A 24,756-nucleotide genomic window follows, 5' to 3' on the forward strand; every position below is an offset into this window, starting at 1 on the left:
ATCACTTACTGAGTGTCTCTTATGTGCCCGGCACTGTATTAGGTACTGAAAAGAGAGCAATCAGTAGGACAGTCTCTGCCAGGAAGTCCCTTACAGGTTCACAATAGCAAGAAGACAATACTGAAATAACTGTGATATAAGGTGGAATATAATAGTCAGATGGGAGTCAAAAGCAAGAGAAAGATCACTGTACCACAAGATGCCTTGTGATCTTGTGCAAATCTCCTCCAGAATCAGGAAAAGTATTTCCTTTATGGTCAGAGGTCCCATGAGATAAGCAATTATAGTTCCTCTCATGACCACATCCTGAACTCCTCAATCCTACTAGCCTTACACGCTCTCTCCCTGCCTTCAACCATGAGAAACTGGTCAATCTTATCAGTACTGGAAAATAAACTAGAATGAAGCTCAAGCTCTTGACATCTAGGTCTTTAGGGTTATTATTATGTGCATAAGGACCCTAAGACCTCTTCATGCTTTTACAAGCATAGGTATGTTTTTGTCTCTACATTTCCTTGTTTTGCCCCAAGTTTGAAGAATATGTTACAGTGCCCTAAGTGTGCACAATTATAGATGATTGAAGTGAGGACTGAGCTCCAGCCACACCGACTTTCCTTCTGTTCCCGAATCCACCAAGCTGACTGTTCCCTTGCCTGGAATGCTTTGCCCTCAGATTTTGGCATAGCTGGCTCCTCTTGTCATCAGGTCTCAGCTCAGCTGAAAGCTCTTCTCTCACCCCAATTACATGAGTAAGCCCTCCACCCCCATTTCCATCACCCTATTATGCTGTCTTTATAGCATTTATTCCATATGGTAGGTTTTTTTTCCCAGTTATTTGGGGTTTTTGTCAATTTTCTTTCACTAGAATGTCAGTTCCATGAAATAGGGGACCTTTACCGCTGATTTTGAGTGCCCTGGAAAGTGTGTGGCATAGGATAGGGCACTCACACATGCTTATTGAATGACTAATTGAATGTGTGAGTGGCTGGAGGCCAAGGGAAATGGCCTGCAGTCCTATTATGTTCTTTGCCAGAAGAAAACCTCTTGCAACAATATCAGCTGTCTTGAGGTGCCTTTGCCTGAGCTCCAGCCCATTCCTCTCTCCTTGTGCAGTGGTGGGCACTAGGAACATACATATCTATGCTTCTCAGATTAAAGGACAGCATCTTGGATACAGGTTCCCTGTAGGCTATATTGTTGAGGGCCAGTATCTTTCAGGATTTAATTCATATTTCTCATTCTAGGCCTTTCAGGCAACTGATGCACTACGTATAATTTAGAATGTTGCTTCGGGTTTATAAAGCTATTTATGCTGTAGATCTTCTCTGAAACTTTTCCAGCACATTTTAAAAGCTCTACAGTTTCTCTTGCTAATGATTTTCATCTGCCAAAGAGCTTGTCTAGTTAAAAAGCAGATCGCTGAAGACAATTTTGGCACATATTTTTCATATTACTTAAGTTGATTTTCTTTTATTTTTATTTTTATTTATTTTTTTGCTTTGCTGGGAAAACCTGTTAAAAAAGGAAGAGAAAAAATTGACTTCTCTCTTTAAAAGTGAAGATGCTACTTGGGCTGAGAGTTATAGTTATATAAAATGTATTTCTCTGATTCTTAACTGAATCAAAAATGGGATAAACAGTTTTTGAAAATAGTTTGGGTTGAAAAGGTTTTGGCATATTCATGGGTTCTCTCAGCTGCTTAAAAATAATTTTGAAAGACTTATTTGCATTCTCCAAATTAAAGATTTTGGCCAAAAGGAAATGCTAAAGTCATGGTTTTTCTCAGCTTGACTTTTTTGGGTGGTAGGAATTTATAAGCAGGATTTTTTTGAAGGGGGAACATAGATGGGACCTTTGTACAAAGTCACTGGGCCAAAATAAACACTCCATTGTTTCATAGTTTTGTATTGCAAATAGGAAAACATCCCTATCATTATTCTATTAAGGGGACACAGATTACCAGATTTGTAAGAAAAGGCCAGCAGTTGATTGAGCCACTTTTTGTGTAAAGGGTGGTGCGCAGTGACTGCCAAATTTCTGTCAACACAAGAAAAAAACATTCATATATCAAAAAAAATTTTTTTCTCATCTATTATGTAAGAAACTTATGCATGTTAATACTTACCAGAAGAAACTTTGTTTTCAGCAATCTGTTGAAAAATCTTGATCAAAGGCATTTTCTATTTGGAACTTAAAAGTGACAGTGTAAATACAGATAAATTCAGTCTTACCATCGTTTTACCACTCTTCCACTCTGGCAACAGTATGAGCTACGGTGGTCAACGTAAAGCTGCTAAATATAAAAACATTTCTCTCTGATCTTGAAATGACAAGTCCAAAAACCCCCTCCCACTACTCCCAACTCATTCTACAAAAGAAATTGTTGTCTAATTATCACTCTTTTCTGCTGCCAAGGTGGGTTGTCATTGTTGGGCAACTTTTCTCACTCCCAAGGTTATTTGTCCCTTTATAAGAAAGAGGATCAAAACCCAAAGCTGTGCACCTTTTGGAGAAATGTTGGCTGTGCTTTTGTTCAACCAAACTTCCTTTACTGGAAGAGAAAAAGAACATTTTAACAGGGCTCATGCTTTTAAGGGCATTATGCAAGATAATAGAGGAGACAGAGATGAGGTCTTGCTTCCAAAGTGTGGGATCTGTTTCCCTTTGGGCACTGAGGAATGAGGGGGGCATAACTGAAAAGCTCTAGATCATCTTTAAATTGATTTTGTTTTGTAAACCACATGATCACATTTATCAGGCACATTTTCCAATAAGAAGCAGGGTCAGTTTAACACCAAATATATTTAGTAAGCCTCTCATGTCCAAAGGGCATTGATAGTTTGGTAAAGAGAAGACAGTTTACACCTCACTATCCTAGACAGGCCATGATAAACTGAGTGAGATTGGTGATAAAGAAAGGACAACGGAACTACAGAGCAAGAAAAATCCCTCCTGATTCAGTGGCTGAGGACAATTTTCATGAGGGAAGAGACAGCTGGGGTGGACCTGGAGAGCTTGGTGTATCTCACAAAATGAAAGGAGCTGCAGTGTGGGGGGAAGGGAAAATAAAGGGTATGCCAGGTAATATTGAACATATTGAGTAAGACTTTGGACCAATCCATACAGCAAAGTTAATGAAGTTGGGTATAGAGGGGAATATAGCTTGAAAAATGGACCAGGACCAGTTGCTTGGGGCCTTGATTGTCAGCTAAGGGCTCAGGGTCCTAAGCAATGAGAAATCATTAAAGAATATTAAACAAGAAAATGTCATGTTTGGAGATAGACTTTCAATTCCTGGCAGCAAAGTGAATGATGGATTGGAGACAGAAGAGTTGGACAACAGGGAGACCAATGAGGACTATGTGATAATAGTCTCCAAAAGGAGCAAAGACATAAATCCACTCTTGTATGTGATTACAATAAAACCTCTTCACAGTTAAGTTAGTGTCTTTCAAAGGAGTAGTACCTATTTAGAACACAAATTAAGTGGAACAATTCAGTGGAGTTTCATTGTACTGGGATTTAGTTTGATGGTCCAACTGTGGAATTAGGAATGATATCAAATGCTGTTGCAGATCACAGTCAGCTGATAAACACTGTAAGACGTATATTCAAACCTATACTTCAGAACACATTTCCCTTTACTTGTTAAAATCCTGGCCATCTCATTATTATCTGCAATGTTGAAGATTGCAAGGCTGTGAGTCTTTACCAGCAGTAAAGGCAGCTTTGGCCATTTCTCGTTTTCTCCAACAACAAGATGTCTGAGTCCTGAAGGTGAATGTGTCCAGCAAATTTTGAATACGACAGCCTTCATGAGACTCAGTGTTGCATGCTGTGTGTAACCGAAGCCCACTGTCGTAGACACTTCCCACCTCGTATGTTACTCAATTCCTGCTCCATCTGAGGCCTCAGCAGGTTTCAGATCCGCAGTAGAAATATCCCATTTGCCTAAGGTGAGTTTATGAAATTTATTCACGCTCTTTTTTTCTCTCTTTTATTATGTTATGTGAATCACCATACATTACATCGTTAGTTTTTGATGTAGTGTTCCATGATTCATTGTTTGCGTATAACACCCAGTGCTCCATTCAGTTCGTGACCTCTTTAATACTCATCACCAGGCAAACCCATCCCCCCACCCCCTCCCCTCTAGAACCCTCAGTTTGTTTCTCAGAGTCCATAGTCTCTCATGGTTTGTCTCCCCCTCCGATTTCCCCTCCTTCATTCTTCCCCTCCTGCTATCTTCTTCTTCTTTTTTTTTAATCACATAATGTATTATTTGCTTCAGAGTTACAGATCTGTGATTCAACAGTCTTACACACTTCACAGCGCTCACCATAGCACATACCCTCCCCAATGTCTATCACCCAGCCACCCCATCCCTCCCACCCCCCCACCACTCCAGCAACCCTCAGTTTGTTTCCTGAGATTAAAAATTCCTCATAAAATATATTCACTCTTGTCATCCCTTCCATCCCTAAGATAAGATCTAGGATTTTTTTTGGATCTATAATTTTAAAATATCCCCTTATTAACTAAAAATGGAGCCAAAATTCATTCTCAGGACCAAAAGAAAAATGAACAAATCGGGGGACTCCTTGGTCCACCTTACCGGCTTTATTACACATGCCCCATCTTCCTCACCTGAACCAAGCGGAATATAAAATTAGCACTAAATGGGCTGCAAACTACAACACAACTAAAAATGTGATGGAAGAAGAAAAGTCGTGGGGTGATTCAGTTTTAGAAATAATGATGAGGAAGACTCAGTCAAACATTTGTGAATGAATGGAGACACTCAACGTCTGTAATGAGTGACACGGAAGAAAATGTCCACACTGTGTTCTAGGTAATAGCTATTGTCAGGTTGGCTAAAAGGGTCAAGATGAACCATAATGTAATTCAGAGTGACAACGATGGTGTTATCTATCGCATACTTTGCATTTTTGCTATAAAGTAAGTACCATATTAACTCAGAAAATAAAAAGTCTTTACCTCTTTAGGGGAAAAAACTAAAGGTAAAGTCACAGGACTTTTAAATTTTCTAAATACCGATGCAACTCAATTGGGGCTATAGAAATTACTGCTGGTGCCAAATCTTCTATTAACATACAAGGAGTGCCCGTTTGCACAAGCTCTGTCATATCCAGAGATAGATTGTTGGCATAAACGAAATCATCTGTCCTCTTGGTTTTCATCCTTTCAATAAGAAGAATAGCTAAATAGAGTGTTTTTTAGATAAACAGTTGAAACTTCTCGGGTCAATTCTGTGGAAAATGTTTGCGAAGGCTATTACAATATGACATGCAGAATAAATATATAGGGAAATACTTCTGCACATATTAAACTATAAAGGGAAGCCTATTTGGAATGATTATATATTTTTTTTTAAAGATTTTATTTATTTTTATTTGAGAGAGAGAGAATGAGAGAGAGGGAGTACATGAGAGGGGGGAGGGTCAGAGGGAGAAGCAGGCTCCCCGCCGAGCAGGGAGCCTGATGCGGGACTCGATCCCGGGACTCCAGGATCATGACCTGAGCCGAAGGCAGCCGCCCAACCAACTGAGCCACCCAGGCGCCCATGGAATGATTATATTTTTTAAGAGTAAAATCCTTTTATTGAAGCCACTGATTCTCTTTCTAAGGAAGTCTCAGCAGCAGCTTCTGAGTTCATTCTCAGTGGTTACTGCAGCAGGAAAAGAAAATGAATTACGGAATTTCTCAGGATATTTTCTGCAGTCACTTGAGACCGTGAACATGGCATTCTGGTACTTTTGCACGTAGGCACTGAGATGACCACAGATGTGTGAAGCTCATCCTGGATCATCACATGACAGGGCTTCTACCTGGGCTATCCTTTTATGGTTACTGTGTTATTATTTTGATGTTTCTCGACCAACTGAAACACATTCTAGTGTGTGAAATGTTTTGGTTCTTGTTTTAATGGGTATTTGCTAGCAGGTTTCACAGTGGTCCACTTGAGTAAAATGAACCAGCCTTGGCACACCCATTTGTTGCAGTTTACCATGACCAAACGAGTCGCCCTGGTCCAGCTTACCTAGGGCTTATGGGTCATGTTTGTGACTTTCAGGGAGAGAGATTGAGAACATTTGCTAATCATTGTGCCCGAAATCAGAGTTTTTCATTAGAGTACTGAAGTGCTTAAATTAGCTTGCTTTTTGAGGCTAGTGAAAAATATAGCTTTTTTTTTTTTTCTTTTTTGCATTAATCAGACGCACTGGCACCAGAATTCTGGGAAGCCTGTCACAGGACCTAGCCTGTTGCAGCATCTCATGTGATTCGCTGTTCTTCTTGGAAGGTCTACGCTGTGGCTTTCCTCTGGAATCTATGAAGAAAATGTTCCTCAGCCTAGAAATGGGGATTGAGAAAGCTCCCCCTCCTTGTCATATAACACTATGTCTGGTGAGGGTAAGCCATTGAGCCATGAGGATGGGTAGGTGAATATGGGGGTGACAGTCATGGATTCAGTGACTGGAACTCACCTGAGGAACCATTCCAGTCCTCTCCTGTTAGTGTCGCCCAGGAGTAGATGCGCTACACAAACTTCTCTTTATCAGAACCTCTCTTTATCTTTCTATCTTTATAAATTTGTAGGGGCTTGTTATTTTTGACTCTGAGCAGGGAAATAGATTTAGAGCTCTCTAATACTGTTATTTTTTTTAATGTGCTAAGGATTCTACAATAAACCTCCATGGAACTGCCACCCAGATGAATACATCAAACATAAACATCTTTCCCATAGGTGCTTCCCAGCTACTATTTGTGCAGAAACAAATTATACAGTTCTCAGTTTTGCCTTTCTCAGTCTCACCCTACTCTCCCAGAGGAACAACTGTCATGTGTTGACATTTGTACAGTCCTGTTTTTACACTTCTAAATTTATATATTTAAATATAAGAAACATGCTTGTTATATGCATGAAACACAAATTATTTGTGTATTTTAAAAGGCTCATGTATTTTACTTTCAATATGGCATGTGGTATTCTGGCAATTACTACTTTTACTCTCAAACATTTTGTTTTCAGAATTTATGTTGTTACATTACCCTTGTTCATTTTTTTAAAAATTGCTGTATATTACTCCCATCTTATGAAAATATCATAATTTATCCATTCCCATACTGATCAGAATTTAAATTGATTCCATTTTTTTACTAAAATAAATTATACCGAGATAAATACTGAAATAAATATCCTTTTACATTTCCCTTAGGACACATATAATAGAGTTTTTCTGGAGTATATATCAGTGGACTTGCCACGTCATAGGGTATGTACATTTCATGTTTGGTAGACATTGCGAGATTGCTCTCCAAAGTGCTCATACCAATTTACACTTCTGCAGGCAGTGTATGAGAAACCTCACTTCCCCAGGTCCTTGCTCATAATCATTATCAGATTTAATTTTTTGTGGGTTGGTGGATATGAATCACTATCTCATTGTTTCTAATTCATAAAATTGGACATCATTTTTATAGGGCCATTAGGATTTCCTCCTCTCTGAATTATGTTTCTACTTTTTTTTTTTGATTGATTTTTAGACAGAGAGAGCACACACACATGCACATGGGAGAGGGACAGAGGGAGAGAGAATCTCAAGCAGACTCTCCACTGAGCATGGAGCCTGATGTGGGGCTCAATCCCATGATCCTGAGATCATGACCTGAACCAAAATCAAGAGTTGGTCACTTCACCGACTAAACCACCCAGGCACCCCTTTTTCTACTCTTTATTCTTTTATTGTCTGTTTTCTTTATTGATTTACAGAAACGTGTAAATGTGTATGTTCTCCATGTATGTGTTTATATTTCATATATATAACTAATACTTTGTCATATATGTTGAAAATTCTGCGTCCCATCTTTTGATTGCATTTTAACTTTTTTCATGTCATCTTTTAACACAGATAATTTTTAAATTTTGACATCATTAGATTTCTTTTATTTTTCTGCTTTTTGTGCCTTGCTTAAGAAATCACTTTCTCCTCCATGGTTACTTTATATATAAATTCCTCCTATACTCTACATTGCTTTAATTTACTTCTCAAAGTTTTGTTTTAAATGTGTAGACTTTGAGTTTACATGGAGTTAATTTGTGTGTGTGGTGTCAAGCATGGATTTGTTTTTATTCCATACGAAAAGCAAGTTGCCCCAATACCATTTACTGAGCAGCTCCATTCTTTCTCCCTTATTTGTACTACCTTCTCAGTTGTGTACTAGGACCTCACATACGCTTTGGACCTTTCAAGACTTTTTTTTCTGTTGATCTCAACTTTCCTATCCTTACAAGGTACCATGTCATGTAAATAGTATACTTTTATAATAAGCATTTTTTTCTTGTACTGCATAATAGTGAGAATGCTTCAAAAGTTTCATTTTAGGTATGCCATTAGGTACAGATTTTTGGGTGACATATTTTTGTCAGATTCAGAAAACCCTGGATTTCTAGTTTATTAAGAGTTTCTCATAAGAGTTAAATTATAAACAGTGGTCTTCTGCATGGTAGAATAATCATTTGATTACCTCTTTAAAATTATTAATGCAGTAGATTATATTGCTAGATCTTACTGATATGAACTATCCTTACATTCCTTGTCTAAATGGTACTTGAACAGGATGTTTTATTGTATTATCTTTTTATAGGTATTGATTTAAATAATTACTTTTCAGAAATGTTTCTTTGCAAAGCTAAAAATACAAAGATTTTCTTTCATTTTTTAAAAATATAGTTATTAGCTAGCATTAAGGAATCTCCATTTCTGCCTAGTGAGGAAAAACATCCACAGAACATAAGTCTGTAACATCTCCTCTTTCTGTTCCTAAACTATGAGAGGCGTGTCACTTTTCCAAGAGTATGATTATGCTCAGCTTCTCTCTTCCTTCTAGAGTCTGTGGTGGGTGTGACCTTCTCACTCCTCCCTGATGTGGTCCCCCCACAACCGTGCTGATTTTTAAGGCAGCGGAAGGCTGCAACGACCACATTGTCTGTGCTTAACCCTATGCCCATGTACTCCTCTACCCCTCAGTCGGGCTGCTCACTGCCACATAAAGCAACATTAGTGTTCCCATTTGACACAGATTATCTATCCTTCTCCCAAACAAAGCAGAAAATCTAACACATCTTATTTGTTCTTTGAGATAATCTCATCTATTTTCCTTGTTTTTATTGTGTAAAATTTTCTTTTACCTTTTTTGACCAGTAGAAAATGTGGCCCACATTGTTTTTACAAATAATATTTAGTTGAATTGGCTATCGGGCCTTACCTTTGTTTTTCTTCATTTATTTAGTCATCTAATAAATCCATATTGCATGTCTTCTATTGGCCTGCCATAGTTATTGGTGCTTGGAAATATAGCAGTGAAGAGAGCAGACAAAATCTCTGAACTCATATATTTGACATTGTAGTAAGAGGAGATAAAGAAAAACCAGTAAACAAGTAAATATATGACATATCAAATAAAGATAAGTGCTGTGGAGAAAAATGAGCTATAAGAGTTATTATTGATCTAGATTGTCAGGAAAGAGCTCAAAGATGAAGTGATATTTCAATGGATACTTGATGGAAGTCTAGGTGAAAAGTATCCCAGGCAGAGGGAATAGCATATGCTATATGAGGTCTTCAAAAAACATCAAAAAGTCCAGTGTTGTTGGAGCAGAATAGTAGATGGAGGCAGAGATAGTGAGTGATGGTCGGGGAGAGGGTCAAGGGAGATCAAGTAGTCTTTCAGACCACTGTAAGCACTTTGGCATTTACTCTAAGTGAGATGGGATGCCATCTGAGGGTCTTGAACAAAAAACTGACATGTTCTTGTTTTAGCAAGATCTTGATGGGTGGCTTATATATTTGGGGGAAAAGGGGTTTCAATACTGGAAGCATTAGATTAATTAAGAAACTATTATAATTATCCAGATAAGAAATATTGGTGACTTGGATGAGGAAGATAGAGATAACAAGAAGTGATCACATTCTGGATATAATTTGAAGGTGTATCTGAGAGAATTATTTGATGGATTGGTTTTCATGGTATGACTGAAAGGCCTGAGAATCTGGAAGGATGAAGGTGATATTGACTGAAATGACCAGGCCTGTGGAATGAGCAGGTTAGGAGGGTAAAATAAAAAGTTTGGTTATAGATTTATAAGTTTGAGATTCCTATAAAACACCCAAAGGGATTATTTAGTCAATTGGATTATGAGCCTGTAGTTCAAGGAAGAGTTTTATATTAAAGTTATATATTTGGAGAACATAATCATATAGATATTAATGACATATTACTGAATGAAATCACCTAGGGAATAAGTGTATGTAGAGAAGAGAAGAGAGGAGGTTAAGTACTGGGGGGTTGGGGAGAGGGTATTCCAATGTTATGTGGTTCAGAAAATGAAGAGGACCCAGCAAAGTAGACCAAGAATCAATGGAGAATAGTGTCCAAATACCAAATTAAGATAGTGTTTCAAAGAGTGGTCCATTATGTTGTATGTTAATAAATCAAATGAGATGATTAAGAAGTAACCACTTAATCTCAGGAAAAACTGGGGGTTGCTGGAGTGGTGGGGGGTGGGAGGGATGGGGTGGCTGGGTGATAGACATTGGGGAGGGTATGTGCTATGGTGAGCCCTGTGAACTGTATAAGACAGATGAATCACAGACCTGTACCTCTGAAACACATAATACATTATATGTTAAAAAAGAAGAAGAAGAAGATAGTAGGAAGGGAAAAATGAAGGGGGGGGGGAATCGGAGGGGGAGACGAACCATGAGAGACTATGGACTCTGAGAAACAAACTGAGGGTTCTAGAGGGGCGGAGGGTGGGGGGATGGGTTAGCCTGGTGATGGGTATTAAAGAGGGCACATATTGAATGGAGGACTGGATGTTATACACAAACAATGAATCATGGAACACTACACCAAAAACTAATGATGTAATGTATGGTGATTAACATAACATAATAAAATAAAATTTAAAAAAAAAGAAGTAACCACTAGATTTAGCAATGTGAAGTCATTAGTGGCCAGGCCAAAGCTATTTCATTGGGTGATGGAGGTTAAGGCCTGGTTTGAATGGGTTTAGGAAGGTGGACAAAGAGGAATTGAAAATAAGAGTCTAATGCAATTCCTTTGAGAAGTTTGCTTTAAATGGAAAGCTGAGAAATGGATCAATAACTACAGGGATAATAACTGGAATAGTTGGGAGAGAACTTTTTTAAAAAGACTTTCAGTGTGTATTTAAAATGATTCATGTCTTCTTGCAAAAAATAGTTCCTTTAGTCATTTTTTAAGTTAGACTCTTGGGGTGCCTGGGTGGCTCAGTCAGTTAAGTGTCTGACTCTTGATTTCAGCTCAGGTCATGATCTCAGGGTCATGAGATCGAGCCCCATCACTCACTCCATGCTGAACGTGGAGCCTGCTGAGATTCTCTCTCTCCCTCTTCCTCTCTCCCTTCCCCCCAACCCCACTCACACTCACTCACTCTCTCTTGAAAAAAAGTTAGAATCTTTACATAGTAAACTGTTTTTATATGCCCCCCCGTCCCTTGCCCAGCACAAGACTTAGTGACAGTTAGCTAGATATCAGATTCTAAATGGATGGTTATTTCTCTTAACACTGAAAGGTTTTCATTTATGTTTTGGCATTTGTTGTTCCTGAGGGAAAATCTTCTACTGGCCTGTTTGAATTCCTTAGTGGATAATCTGCCTCTTATTTGAAGGCCCTGTAAAGAGTTTTTCTTTATCCTGATGCCCTATTGTGTATTTATTTTTATTTATAATCCTCAGTGATTACTGTGGGTTTTTAATCTGAAAACTCATTCCGTTCTTTTAATTTTATGAAATCATCAATAATAACCTTTTCCAAAACTGATTCTTGCAGTCGAATTAAATTCTCTCCTTCTAGAACTCCCATCATATGTGTGTTGGAACTCTTCAGTCTGCCCTGCGTGGCTTATAATTGCACTTCCACCTTTTCCAGTACTACTCTCTTAGTTTAAAAAAAAAACAAAAACAAATAAACCTACCTTTGCTGGTCGTGGGCATAGAGGACGAAGTTCAGAGTGTAAACCCACAGTGCCATGTCGGCCAGCACAAAGTTTCATGTGAAGAGACTGTCTTGGTCCCCTCCCCTCCCGTCTCAAATTAGTCTGTTTGCCTGCTAGAACAGAAATCCCATAGACTGAGTGGTTTATAAACAACAGAAATTTATTTCTCACAATGCTGGAGCCTGAGAAGTCTAAGATCAAGGTGCTCAAGGTCAGCAGCTGCCATCTTTAGTGAAGGCCCACTTGCTGGCTCATGGACAGCTGTCTTCACCGTGCCCCCACCTGGTGGGAGGGTAGAGGATGTTCTCTGGGACCACGTTTTAAGGGCACTAACCCCAGTCATTACCTGATCACCTCCTACAAGCCCCACCTCCAAATATCACACTGAGGACAAGGTTTCAACATACGAATTGGGGCAGGGAGTGTGAACGTTCAGCCTTATAGCACCATTCTCTTTGTTTAAATAAGCCAACAAACAAAGCTGGGTTTGACCCACTAAAATGATCCTACAGTGTAATAGGTCGTGACTCACAGTTTGAAAAACACTGTATTGAATGGCCAGTAATAGGAATATGAGGGAATATTAATGAGCGCAGCCGTTAAATTTTATATTCACAGTTTTTGTGTTTTTTGGGGGGGTGGCTGGACGGGGTATGATGCTCTTTTAGCTAGCAAGGAAGAGGATGCTTCCATGTAATTCCATGTAATGGGGATTTACTATAATGACATCAGATCTGTTGCTGTGCATAGCCATTCTCATGTTTCTCTATCTCAATATATCATGGGTCCTTCATGGGTCCCCTTTTGTAATATCCTCAAGCTCCCTATCCTCTTACTTGCAGCTTCTTCAAGCTGATAAAATCTGTTCGGGTCACCCAACATTTAATGTCAGGTATTTCCTATTAGTCAGCCACTGGTATTAGGACCTTATTCTCAATCTAATCAGTGCATATTAGCTAAGCCAGGTTGATTTCATTTGAATCCACAAAGAATTGCTAAAAGCTGAATTTCCTAGAAAAAGTGACAATCTAATTGACAGGTACTTAAGAGACACTAACATTAAATGGAAAAAGAAAAAGAAAAAACGAAAGAAGAGACAGCTTTTTGTATAGGGTCTGTTTTCAACTGTCTTTAGAAATTCTATTGGAAAGAGAATGACAGAAAAGGAACTCATAATTTGTTTTACATTGCATTAATACTTACCAAGCTTCTACATAAGTATTGTGCATTTAAAATCAGAAAAATAAAATTGGCTTCGGGAAAAACAGTCATTTTGCAAACTAGCGTCATGTAGTCCTACTCTTGATTTAGCTCATCTTCTTGGTACAAATATGAAATGTCTGTGAATAAAACTGTGTTTAAAGCAGAAAGCCTAATGCTCGTCCCACTAGCACCATTTCAGAATATATTACTTAGTATACAATTTGGTTTGGGGAAGCTGGGTGCCAAAACCTGGAAAAATATAACCCACTAAGAGGCCAGGCTCCTTTTCCTAATTTCCTACCCTTCCCTGTTCTTTGTATAACCAGTATGTATTATCTCTTTTTATTAACTTGTGGTTTGGAAACTTCGTTTGGGATGGGGTGGGATAGATTGTCACCTGTTTTCTTATTAGATCAAAATATTTTTATCTGACTAGGATGGCCATTTTCTGTGGCCTTAATCACTCCCCAAATAAAACCATTCACAAGTTCTAAAGTAAAAAATACTTCTGGTTCCAGCACACTAACAGGATTTATAATTCATTAGAAAGAAAGAAAGAAAGAGAGAGAGAGAAAGAAAGAAAGAAAGGAAGGAAGGAAGGAAGGAAGGAAGGAAGGAAGGAAGGAAGGAAGGAGGGATGGAGGGAGGGAAGGAGGCAGGAAGGAAGGAAGGAAGGAAGAAAGGAAGGAAGGAAAGAAAGAAGGAAAAGAAAGAAGGAAAAGAAAAGAAAGAAAGGAGGGCCTAGCTTTTCAGACTCATAAAAAAGCCCTATCAGAATATTATGCATTCAGGTAAGTTTTCTTTCTTTGTAGGTATTAATGATAAAATTTTTGTGTTTTTATACAAGTCCTGTGTGATTACTCTTTCCCACTACTCTTACAGTTGAGCCTAAAAAAAAGAGGTGAAAATGAGCTGGGTCAGAAAACCACTGCTAGTTGATTCTTTGCTAGTGTTCAAACCCACATTATCTATGATCCTACTTTGTAACGAGTTCCAGAAGTGTTCCTCAGATCTAGGTAGCTCTCCTGTGTGTATCTGGTGATCCAGCACATCAACGTCCAAGCCAGCAGAGTGGAGAAGGGGAAGCAGAGGGGACGTGCATTTCCCTGAAAGATGCACTTGCCACTTCTCCTCACATCCTGCCAGCCAGAACTGAGCCATGTGACCAGAGTTCGCTGCAAGGTTGGCTGTGAAATGTCTTCTTGCACTGGATTCTATTACTAATTGAAAGTAGAGTGAGTGACTATTGAGCACAACTAGTAACTATGAGATCACCTTATAGACTGAAATGAATCCTGTGGACAAGGCAAGTCATTTGCGTTTTATTCAGAAGGGTGTCACAATCGTAATTGTGTTTCAAAACATAATTTTTATGTGAAAAATAGATTGGGGGGGAGCCTTAGTGGGTGTTAAGAGGACATTCCTCCAAGTGAGACAGAGTGGCAGGGACTTGGTGTAGCAGTAAAGAGGATAACGGGGCTGAAATGAATTCAAAAGCTGCTGAAGAGATAATGTTGACAGATGTAATGGGGGCCGAGAAGGTGGACAGCCAGGTAACTCCTTGGTTTCTGGCTTGTGTCGCAAACGCTGCGGGAGCACCAGGTTGAGGAATGATGTGTTTCTGACCCCCTGAATTCAGCTTTGGAAATGTGCTTTGGGGACATCTGTCAGGCTGTTTCTACACATCCAAATATGATTTCAAAATAAATTAACTTCCAATTCACAATCAGTGAGACTCATACCTAGTTATTGTTAATTAACTTATTCAAATGAATGTTCCCCTCTGAGGGTTTCTTATATTACAGGACTTTGTATGGATGACATGTCACAGAATAGTTCATCGTGTACAAACACAGGAAAGCCAGCCAGGCAGAAGGGAGTCTTAACTGACAAAAGATCTTGCTAATTCTGGCTGTGGCCATAAATCATGAGCAGCCTTCTTGTATTGAATATATGGACGGCATTGTTGGTCACACACAGGAATGTTAGTCATATAGCCTTGCGTTTATCATAACTCTGGCCACACTCAGTGATGGCAACCATCAAGATTGTTCTAACCATGTGAAGAGCAGCAAAAAATATGGCGAAGCTCCAGAGCTAGAAAGCAGTCATTTTGTTTCTTGTGCTATTTGTGTACATAATTCACTAAATGCTTAATGTTTTGCTCCTTTTGTTGACTTGTGATTTTTTTTTTATAGAGAGACCTACTTCCCTTTATTACAAGCTAATTAAAAAGAAAAAAAAACCCGGGCGCCTGGGTGGCTCAGTTGGTTAAGCGACTGCCTTCAGCTCAGGTCATGATCCTGGAGTCCCAGGATCGAGTCCCACATCGGGCTCCCTGCTCGGCAGGGAGTCTGCTTCTCCCTCTGACCCTCCCCCCTCTCATGTGCTCTCTCTCTCATTCTCTCTCTCAAATAAATAAATAAAATCTTTAAAAAAAAAAAAAAGAAAAAGAAAAAAAAACCCATAATCTAATTGTTGCATCCTCCTGCCCAGTCAACCAAAATATCCTATTAATGAGATAAATATCCAGTTAGTATGTAGGTGGTACTGACCATTTTCTAGTCTGTTGCTTTGTACTGCTGATACCATGGTTAAACATTTACAGTTAATATGTTAAGATTTCCGATGGGCACTAATGTTTTGGAATTCATTCATCCTTCATTTAACAAATATTCGAAGTGCTACACCCTGGCCACTTGGGAGGCTTGCACAACAAGTGAAAACAGCAGATGGACGCCTCTGCCCTCTGAGAGCTGTCATTCTGGCACTCCTGAAAGAGGCCATGGGATTAGAGTTAGTTACACCCACCACTCTCTTCAACCTATCCAACTGGTGGTCTTTGTCAAATTCTAACGTTTGGCTGCCTTCTCCTCTGGTCCGGCTGGCTCTGTTATGATGGTGTGATAGGTCTCACGAGGCTCCAGCCCAGGCCTGGCCTTCACTTCAGTTGGCAGAACCCAAAGAAGTTCTGGGCAAAGTTCAGTGGGGGGGGCGGGGCAGGGAGGGGCTGTTAGGTGAGGCAATGAGTTGTGTGCTTTCATCTACTCTTCTGGTACCAGGGGTGCGTGCATGTGCATACACGAGTGTGTGTGTGTGTGTGTGTGTGAGAGAGAGAGAGAGAGAGAGAGAACAGGAGAGAATATAATTGATTTGGGGAGGGTTTTGCCACGGTATATAAGTGAGAGCAGCAAGACTGAGAAGCTAGAGATTAAGACATGCTAAGCAGTGACCAAGAAATTCACCATATTCCACCTTCAACCCTACCTTCTCTGACAGATTTTAACCAAATTAGTGTAATAGGATCTGCTTGCACCCATGACTGAATGAAAAAGGAAATTTAAACACTTCTTGCTGTAAAGCCCAGAGGAAAATCCAGCTTCTATTTCAGGAACATCTGCCGGACTGTTGGTTAGTGTGCCTTTCTTGTTAACTTTGATTAAAAGGCTGAGAACTCATTTATTCCACAAACAGTTCATCATCTTGTGATGTCAATACTTTGACACGATTTATGGCAGAGGTTAAAGAATATCAGTGTGGAGGCACAGAAGAGTGAGCACTTATGTTTCAGGGGAGTGTAGAAGGCTTCATGGAGGTGGTGATGTTTGAGCATAATTTTTAAGCATAAGTAGGTTTGTGATTTGTCTGGCAGCAGACTTGAAAGTAAAGGAAGATAGACTATGAGGGAGGCTGTTTCACGTGTAAAAAAAAAAAAAAAAAAGGCAGAGAAGAGGCAGTGGGACTAGGGTTGGGGCAGGAGGAGCTACATTCCAGAGAGAATCCTGAGGTGGAATCACTCTCTTATTACAGCGTCAAGTTACTTGTGAGAAGGGATGGCATAACCAAAGTATCTAGTTCAGGTAACTGCAAATCCCTAATCTCATCAAGCAAGATAAAGAACTATGAGGGATGAGGCTGTTTGTTCCTGAGGCAGAGATTGGGGGCAGGTGGGAGATGCTGACTTCACTCCAGACAGGAGTTACTTCAGATCCTTCTGGGCATCCAGAGGTATCATTCCCTGTGTCTGAGGAACCTGCTGTCTAGTTCTTTAGCATTTACATGAAGCTCCATGTAAACTGCCATCCTGGGGATTCCCTGGAGCTTTCCTTCCTCATTGGGAAGTAAAGTTTTCATTGGTAACATGATCACAGGTGATTGGATACAAACAATTCCTTTGAATCACTTTTCAGTTTGAAAGGTGAATATTGATTGTATTACTATTCTACAAGATGTGAAATCATTGAACTCCAACAGATTACAGTGAAAAGGCATTGAAGTGTTTGTTTCTTTGATGTTTTGGTAGGTGGACAGTCTCTGTGAAATGATTCACGGTTTGGCTTAGCCTGCTTGTTCCAGTCATCATCCACCAGCCAAATGATTTAGGAGAAACATGGCCAGGTCATTGAATTTAGTTTCCTGAGTTATGCTGTGGTGGTCCCATTGGGTGGTAAACATAATGCTCCTGGGAATTGAATGTTTAATTCAAAGGACTGAAAACAAGCTCTCCTGAGCCAAGATGTTAGATATAAGGACATGTTACAAAAATAGACTGTGCTTTCCCCTTCCACACCACCTTTTCCTCCATAAAACACATGCTGCTTGTCCTTACCTACCCCCCACCATCCTATTCTGTTGTAGATTTTTACCTTGGTTTTGATTTACCTTCCCATTGACACATCATCTGTTTAATTCCCTGGTTAGATCTGAGGTTAAGATGAGAAACAAGACCAGCAAACTGATTCAGACAGGTTCTCTCAGTCTTTCTCACTTTCACTAGGATCATCTCATGTCCAGATTTATGTGTTCAGAAAAAAAATTGCATCAATTGACCCAGAGGTGATCAGACTCTAGGGGCCCAATTTATACTAGCCAAACTCAAGAGATGGACCAATATACCAGAATACCAATTCATTCATTTATTCTCCATTTCAGCTGTCAAGCAATTTCATTTCAGCTGGTTATTGTATTTTTTAGAAAGAGAAGAAACCCAGAAAGCAAAATAAGAATCAGAAGGTAATTTGGCAATGGTAGAGTTGGAATAGAGGGAACTGAATGACTTCAGGTGAGAGCATCACCAGGCTCTGAGAGATTATTGTACCTGTTTCTGTACTGAGACATTCTTGTGGGCTGATTAAAGCACTCTTGGCCAGGGGCAGTTGGAGGAGATAAAGTCACAGATTATTTACTAATTTCTTAGCATTTCTCATCCATCATTTATTGATTGGACTAGATTGCCTCTCAAGTCACAAAATTTTTTTTTTTTTTGCCTATAATTATTTTTTTCCCCAGATTTTTATTTAAATTCAAGTTAGTTAACATATAGCATAATATTGGTTTCAGGAATAGAAATTAGTGATCCATCACTTAAATATAACACCTGGTGTTCATCACAACAAGTGCCCTCTTAATACCCATCACCCATCTAGCCCATCACCCACCCACCTCCCTCCATCAACTCTCACTTTGTTCTCTATCATTAAGAGTCTCTTACAGTTTGCTTCCCTCTCTCCTTTTTCTTTCTCTTTTTTTTCCCTTCCATTATGTTCATCTGTTTTGTTCCCTAAATTCCACATATGAGTGAGATCATATGGTATTTGTCTTTCTCCGACTGGCTTATTTTGCTTAGCATAATACACTCTAGTTCCGTCTACATCACTGCAAATGGCAAGAGTTCATTACTTTTTATGACTGAGTAATATTCCATTGTGGGTGGGTGTGTGTGTGTGTGTGTGTATCACATATTCTTTATCCATTCATCAGTTGATGGACACTTGGGCTCTTTCCACAGTTTGGCTCCGGTTGATAATGCTGCTATAAACATTGGGGCACATGTACCCCTTTGAATCTGTATTTTTGTATCCTTTGGGTAGGTAAATACATAGTAGTGCAATTGCTGGATTGTAGGGTAGCTCTATTTTTAACTTTTTGAGGAACCTCCATACTGTTTTCCAGAGTGGCTGCACCAGTTTGCATTCCCACCAATAGTATAAGAGGGTTCCCCTTTCTCTGCATCCTCACCAACATCTCTTGTTTCCTGGGTTGTTAATTTTAGCCATTCTGACAAGTATGAGGTGGTATCTCATCATGGTTTTGATTTATATTTCCCTGATGGTGAGCGATGGTGAGCATCTTTTCATGCGTCTGTTAGCCTTCTGGATGTCTTCTTTGGAAAAATGTCTATTCATGTCTTCTGCCATTTATTAACTGGATTATTTGTTCTTTTGGGTGTTGAGTTTGATAAGTTCTTTATATATTTTGGATACTAACCCTTTATCAGATATGTCATTTGCAAATATCTTCTCCCATTCTGTAGGCTGTCTTTTAGTTTTGTTAATTGTTTCCTTTGCTGTGCAGAAGCTTTTTATCTTGATGAAGTCACAGTAGTTCATTTTTGCTTTTGTTTCCCTTGCCTTTGGAGACGTGTCTAACAAGAAGTTGTTGCAGCCAAGGTCACAGATGTTGCTGCCTGTGTTCTCCTCTAACATTTTAATGGTTTCCTGTCTCACATTTAGGTCTTTCATCCATTTTGAATTTATTTTTGTGTATGGTATAAGAAAGTGGTCCAGATTCATTTTTCTGCATGTTGCTGTCCAGTTTTTCCAACACCATTTGTCGAAGAGACTGTATTTTTTTCCATTGGATATTCTTTCCTGTTTTGTTAAAGATTAATTGACCATAGAGTTGTGGGTCTATTTCTGGGTGTTCTGTTCTGTTCCATTGATCTGTGTGTCTGTTTTGTGCCAGTACCATACTGTCTTGATGTCAAGTCACAAACTTCTTTGCTCTGCTAAAAAGCCCTTCTCCGGTTGGACATGTTCCAATGGTGACTAGATAATAATCTTCCTGATTAATGTTTAGGAAGTCAACCTTGGACTCTATAATGGACTTTTAGAGATTGTATTAGTTTTCTATTGCTTCCATAACCAATTATCATACATATATTGATTTGTGACAACACCCATTGATTACCTCACGGTTATGAGGTAAGAAGTCTGGGCACAGCTTGCATGGCTCAGCTGAATTCTCTGCTTAGAGAATGCTGAAATCAAAATATTTTTTAGGGTTTTGTTACCTTCTGGAGGCTCTGAGGATAAATTCGCTTCCAAGCTCCTTGAGGTTGCTAACCCACTTCAATTCCTTGACGTCAGAGGACTGTCTTCCCTGTTTCCTTGCTGGCTGGCAGCTAGGAGCCAGTTTTTGCTCCCAGAGTCTGCCTGCCTTAATCTCCTGCTTTCTTTGCTGCCCCCTCCAGCAACAGCACATCAAATCCCTCTCAGATTTCTCATCTCTCTGACTTCCTCTTCTGCCACATCTCACTGATTACTTCTGCTTTTACAGGCTAATTACATTGGCTCACCTCAGTAATCTAGGATAATCTCCCTATTTTAAAATCAGTTGATTAGTAACCTTAATTACATCTACAGAGGTCCTTCAGAGAAGTACCTAAATTGGTGTTTGATTGAAAAACCAGAGATGGTCATCTTGAGGGGACCTCGTGAGCAACACTTTGAAATAATGTTTTGTCATTACTTGAGTGATCTTATCTGTGAATGGCTGATTTCATCCATTACGTGTATTCTCTTTATCTTGCCATTTCATGGGATAATATTTTCTTTTCCTACCTTTATATTTAGTATTTCATCCACTTGGCATAGGAAGTCCTCTATTGCAAAAATTATCCTTATTGGTTGACTAAATGGGAAAGATTGGTTTGTTTTTTTTTTTTTCCTCTCCCTCCACTCAGCTGAGGAAGGCTCCCTGGGGTGTGTGAGCACTATTTTCACAAACTGAAAAATCATAGCACATTTGGTTTGTACTAGGTCAGTGATTCTCAGCCCTTGCTGCACTTTAAAATCTCATAACAAATGTTAAGGGATTAATACTCAGGCCCCACCACAGAGATTCTGATTTATCTATAAAACCAGGTCATTTTTTTTTTTCCCAGTTTCCCACATGGTTCTAATTTGCAGTCAAGGCTGAGAACTATTGATACGCTCCAAACTTTCTGTTTTGGAGATAAGGAAGCTGAGGCGGTGATAAGTGACTGCCCGAGTTACCGAGTCAGGCCGTATTGGGCTGGCACCCCGGGCATGGGATTGCTGACTCCTTCTCTAGGAGAAATGATTTGCTGGACGTCTCATAACTAATGACAGATCTGGTGCTCTGTGCCAGATTTGTGCCCCAAATAAAAGGTTTATGGTTTAACTCTATGTAGATTTCAGTGCCCAGTGATTATCTGCAAAATGAATATGAGAGAGACCTAGAACATCTTGCCTCTTGCTTCAGTAGCAAGACTGTTTCTTTCCAGGACTTGAAGAAACTATTAGACCTTGCAAAATAACTGTTTAAAGGTCCTTGGTCAGCAGCTTGACTTGCTCATGAGCAATAAGCACAGATATGTTCTGGCCTAGCCAGGGAGCTGGCCATGTGGACATCCACAGTCTCTCAGTGTCCCAGAGCTACATGCTGCCATGTGGTCGCCACTTAGCTGCATGGGACTCTGGAACACTTGAAGTCTGGCTAGCGCCAGTTGTGATGTGCTGTGTGAAATACACACTAGGTTCAAAGATTCCATATGAAAAAAGGAGTGTAAAATATCTCAATACTTTTCATATCACCTATATGAGGAAATGATAATATTTTGGATACATTGGGTTGAATAAGATATATGATTAAAATAAATTTTATGTATTTCTTTCTTAATGTGGTTACCAGGAAACTTAAAAGTACATACGTGGCTGGCCCTTGTGTCTCACATTATATTTCTGTGACACAGCACTGTTTTTGAGGGTATTTTCTATTCAAGCTGTTAACAATGAATGGTCCAAGTCCAGCTGTGACACCTATGATCTCGAAGAGTAAAGTGGTATATTATACACTTCCTGGAGCTGAGACGTGACATTGATCTGCCCAATGTCTGCCATCTATTTGGCAGCCAGTCGGTCTGGCCAAATAGACTTCTTTCTATTTATATATATAGGCTTAGAGGAGGCAGGGCAGGGGCAGGGGATGCTGCCATGTCATGGAAAGAGCACACTTCATAGCTCTTAAGTAAAGTACCCGAAAGTAGATCAGGTGCTCTTGGAGACGCTAAGGCCTAGAGGTGAATATTATATCCCTTGAGCAATACTCCTAAAGAAACTGCTGTGTCAGCATTTATGAATTATTACCGTGTTTGACAGGTCTGGAGCACTGAAAATCCTGTGGTGTCTGCCCCTGTCCATAATTCAAATCCAAACTTTACTCCTTCTCTTTTTCTTACTGTCTATAGTTTTTCCTGCCTCACTGGTAGCCCCCTGCTCATGTGCTTAGTCAGCCTAGTTTCACATTTATGAAGAAGCATGGAAAGGGGAAGGCAGGCCTTGGAGATCTCAAACATGGTTCTAACTGTCTGAGGGATTCACTTAACCTCTCAAAGTTCCTCTACACTTTTACTTTCTCAATTTGAAAATGAGGCTGTCTTTTGCAGGGTCTGTGCAAACGTCGAGAGAAATAACAAGACTCCTGGCAGACTTATTCATTGGGCAGATTTTAGAGTAGGCATCTACCCTGTGTCAGGCTCAAGGCTAGTTGTTGGGGATCTAGTGAGTGAGTGAGTGAAACACACCTACGGCCCCCAGTTGCTCACAGCTAAAAGAAGAAAAGGACAAGGTGCCTGGCAACATCAGGACAGGAGTAGTTCTCAGGGAATGGCAAATTTCATTACACCGCACAGCATGGGATTCGGCTTATCACAAAATCTTGGGGTGGGGTGCAGACAGGGCAACTGAAGTCCACGGTGATTAAGTGACTGCCCGAGTTACCAGGTCAGGCTGGGTTGGGCTGGCACCCCGGGCATGGGATTGCTGACGGCTTCTCTAGAAATGCTTCGTCCAGAAGATCACATTGCCTCACTCTTGGTTTCCCAACTTGTTTACCTTAAAAGAACAAGTTCATTTTGGACTTGATAAAAGTAAAGAAAAGTTTCTCCCAATCTTTGCTCTATATGTTATCTGGGTCTGCTTGTAGCTCCTTTTATCACACTATGAGTTATTGTACTCATCATTGTCAGATTATCATCTCATCAAGATAATAATGTTTGTGCTTGAAGACTTCATTCTATGAGATCATGTCTTCAACAGCTTATCTGTGTTCTATTAAATTACGTAAAACAAAGCCAATTTCCATCTGAGAGTTTGAAAGAAACTCCAACATCTTTAACTTTGTTTAAAGCATATTCCCCATGTTCTATATGATCTATCACAGTAATAAAAAAAAAATAGATTTAAAAAAGAGCGACTTGTGAAAAGAGAGAGAAAGCAGAAATTCAGAAAGGAGTTTGTGTTTTCAAATTCTGTTTTGGAAAAAAATGACTTGGTAGGTGCAGTGATGTAAAGGATGACATAAAAAGGAACATATCATTCAAATAAGCACCTACGCAATTGATTTCTCTTCCACGTGAGAGTCACTCCTGCCTTGTGAATCGGTGGGTGCACCACATGAATCAAGCTGGGTGAGTGGCGGTCATCCGCAAGGATAGTCGCTGCAGTGAGGTATTGCAAAGTGCCACTGAGTCATACTGACCTCGAACAGAATGCCCCATGTACCGAGAACGTCCACTCCCAGCAGGGTAGCCCTGCACACCAAAATAGAAGCAGCACTAAGCATTTAGTGCTGAAAGGCCTGTATTTTTTTCACTTCTCCAGAGAGGAAGAGGTGAAGACTTAAATTCCTGTAATCCAGCTGCCTTTTGTATTCTCATAGGGAGAGTCCTAGCTTCAAGCCAAGTGTCTCATCACTGGAATTCATCTACCCAATTTTCAGCTCTAGAAATCCATGATTCGCAAAACAAATGATCCGGACCCAGTAACAACAGCATGAGATCGTCATGACGGGTGAAATCAGCCTCTAGATTTTTTCCCACAATCGGCCTCCGTTTTGAAGGTGCAAAATTGCACCTAAGCAAAACTGAGCAGCCTTTCCACCTTAGCCTAGGAGACGCACATGTTACACTGTGATGCTTCTTCCTTTTCCTTGGACCCTTATGTGATGTAAGTGCATGGTTGAAGAAGGGGTCTTCTATGTTGTGGCTACCCAAGAACCCATTTGCTGATTGCTTTACCACCTCCCAGGCTTCCATGTCATGGTATATAAATGAGGGCCCCACTCCCCATCCACCCCATGGAAACATGATCAAACATAGTCTATTTATTACTGGTATCAGAAAGACTCTAATAATGTATTTATTGGATACATGCCGAGGGCATGCTAAATGTTTTGAATAAATCAACTCATTTAATCTCCCCCTGATTTTCCTAGGGAAAAGGTAATAATATTCTCATCCTTATATTAGAGAAGAGTGAACAGGTTTGGTAAAGCTAGGATTTGAACCTAGCTCTCTCTGACTCCAGAACACATGCTCTTAACCCCAAGCTCACTCCGTCTGTAAATGAAGATCAAGGATGGCATTTATGGTGGAGGCTGATGTTAATTTCTAAAGACTTGGGAAAATA

At 39.8% G+C, this 24,756-nt stretch overlaps 1 protein-coding gene and 1 long non-coding RNA gene across 4 annotated transcripts in view; both read left to right on the plus strand.

Moving 5' to 3' along the window:
- LOC118006412 (growth hormone receptor) overlaps positions 1-24,756 on the plus strand; it is a 257,995-nt gene that overhangs the window by 90,217 nt on the left and 143,022 nt on the right. The window lies entirely within an intron of this gene.
- Positions 15,660-18,021, plus strand: LOC118006417. Its single transcript, XR_004678067.1, has 2 exons — positions 15,660-16,675; positions 17,568-18,021. It is a non-coding gene; the product is annotated as an uncharacterized LOC118006417 (long non-coding RNA).

The sequence above is a fragment of the Mirounga leonina genome, unplaced genomic scaffold (assembly GCF_011800145.1).
Source record: "Mirounga leonina isolate KUSES-001 unplaced genomic scaffold, KU_Mleo_1.0 Mir_96, whole genome shotgun sequence".
In the NCBI taxonomy this organism is placed as follows: domain Eukaryota; kingdom Metazoa; phylum Chordata; class Mammalia; order Carnivora; family Phocidae; genus Mirounga; species Mirounga leonina.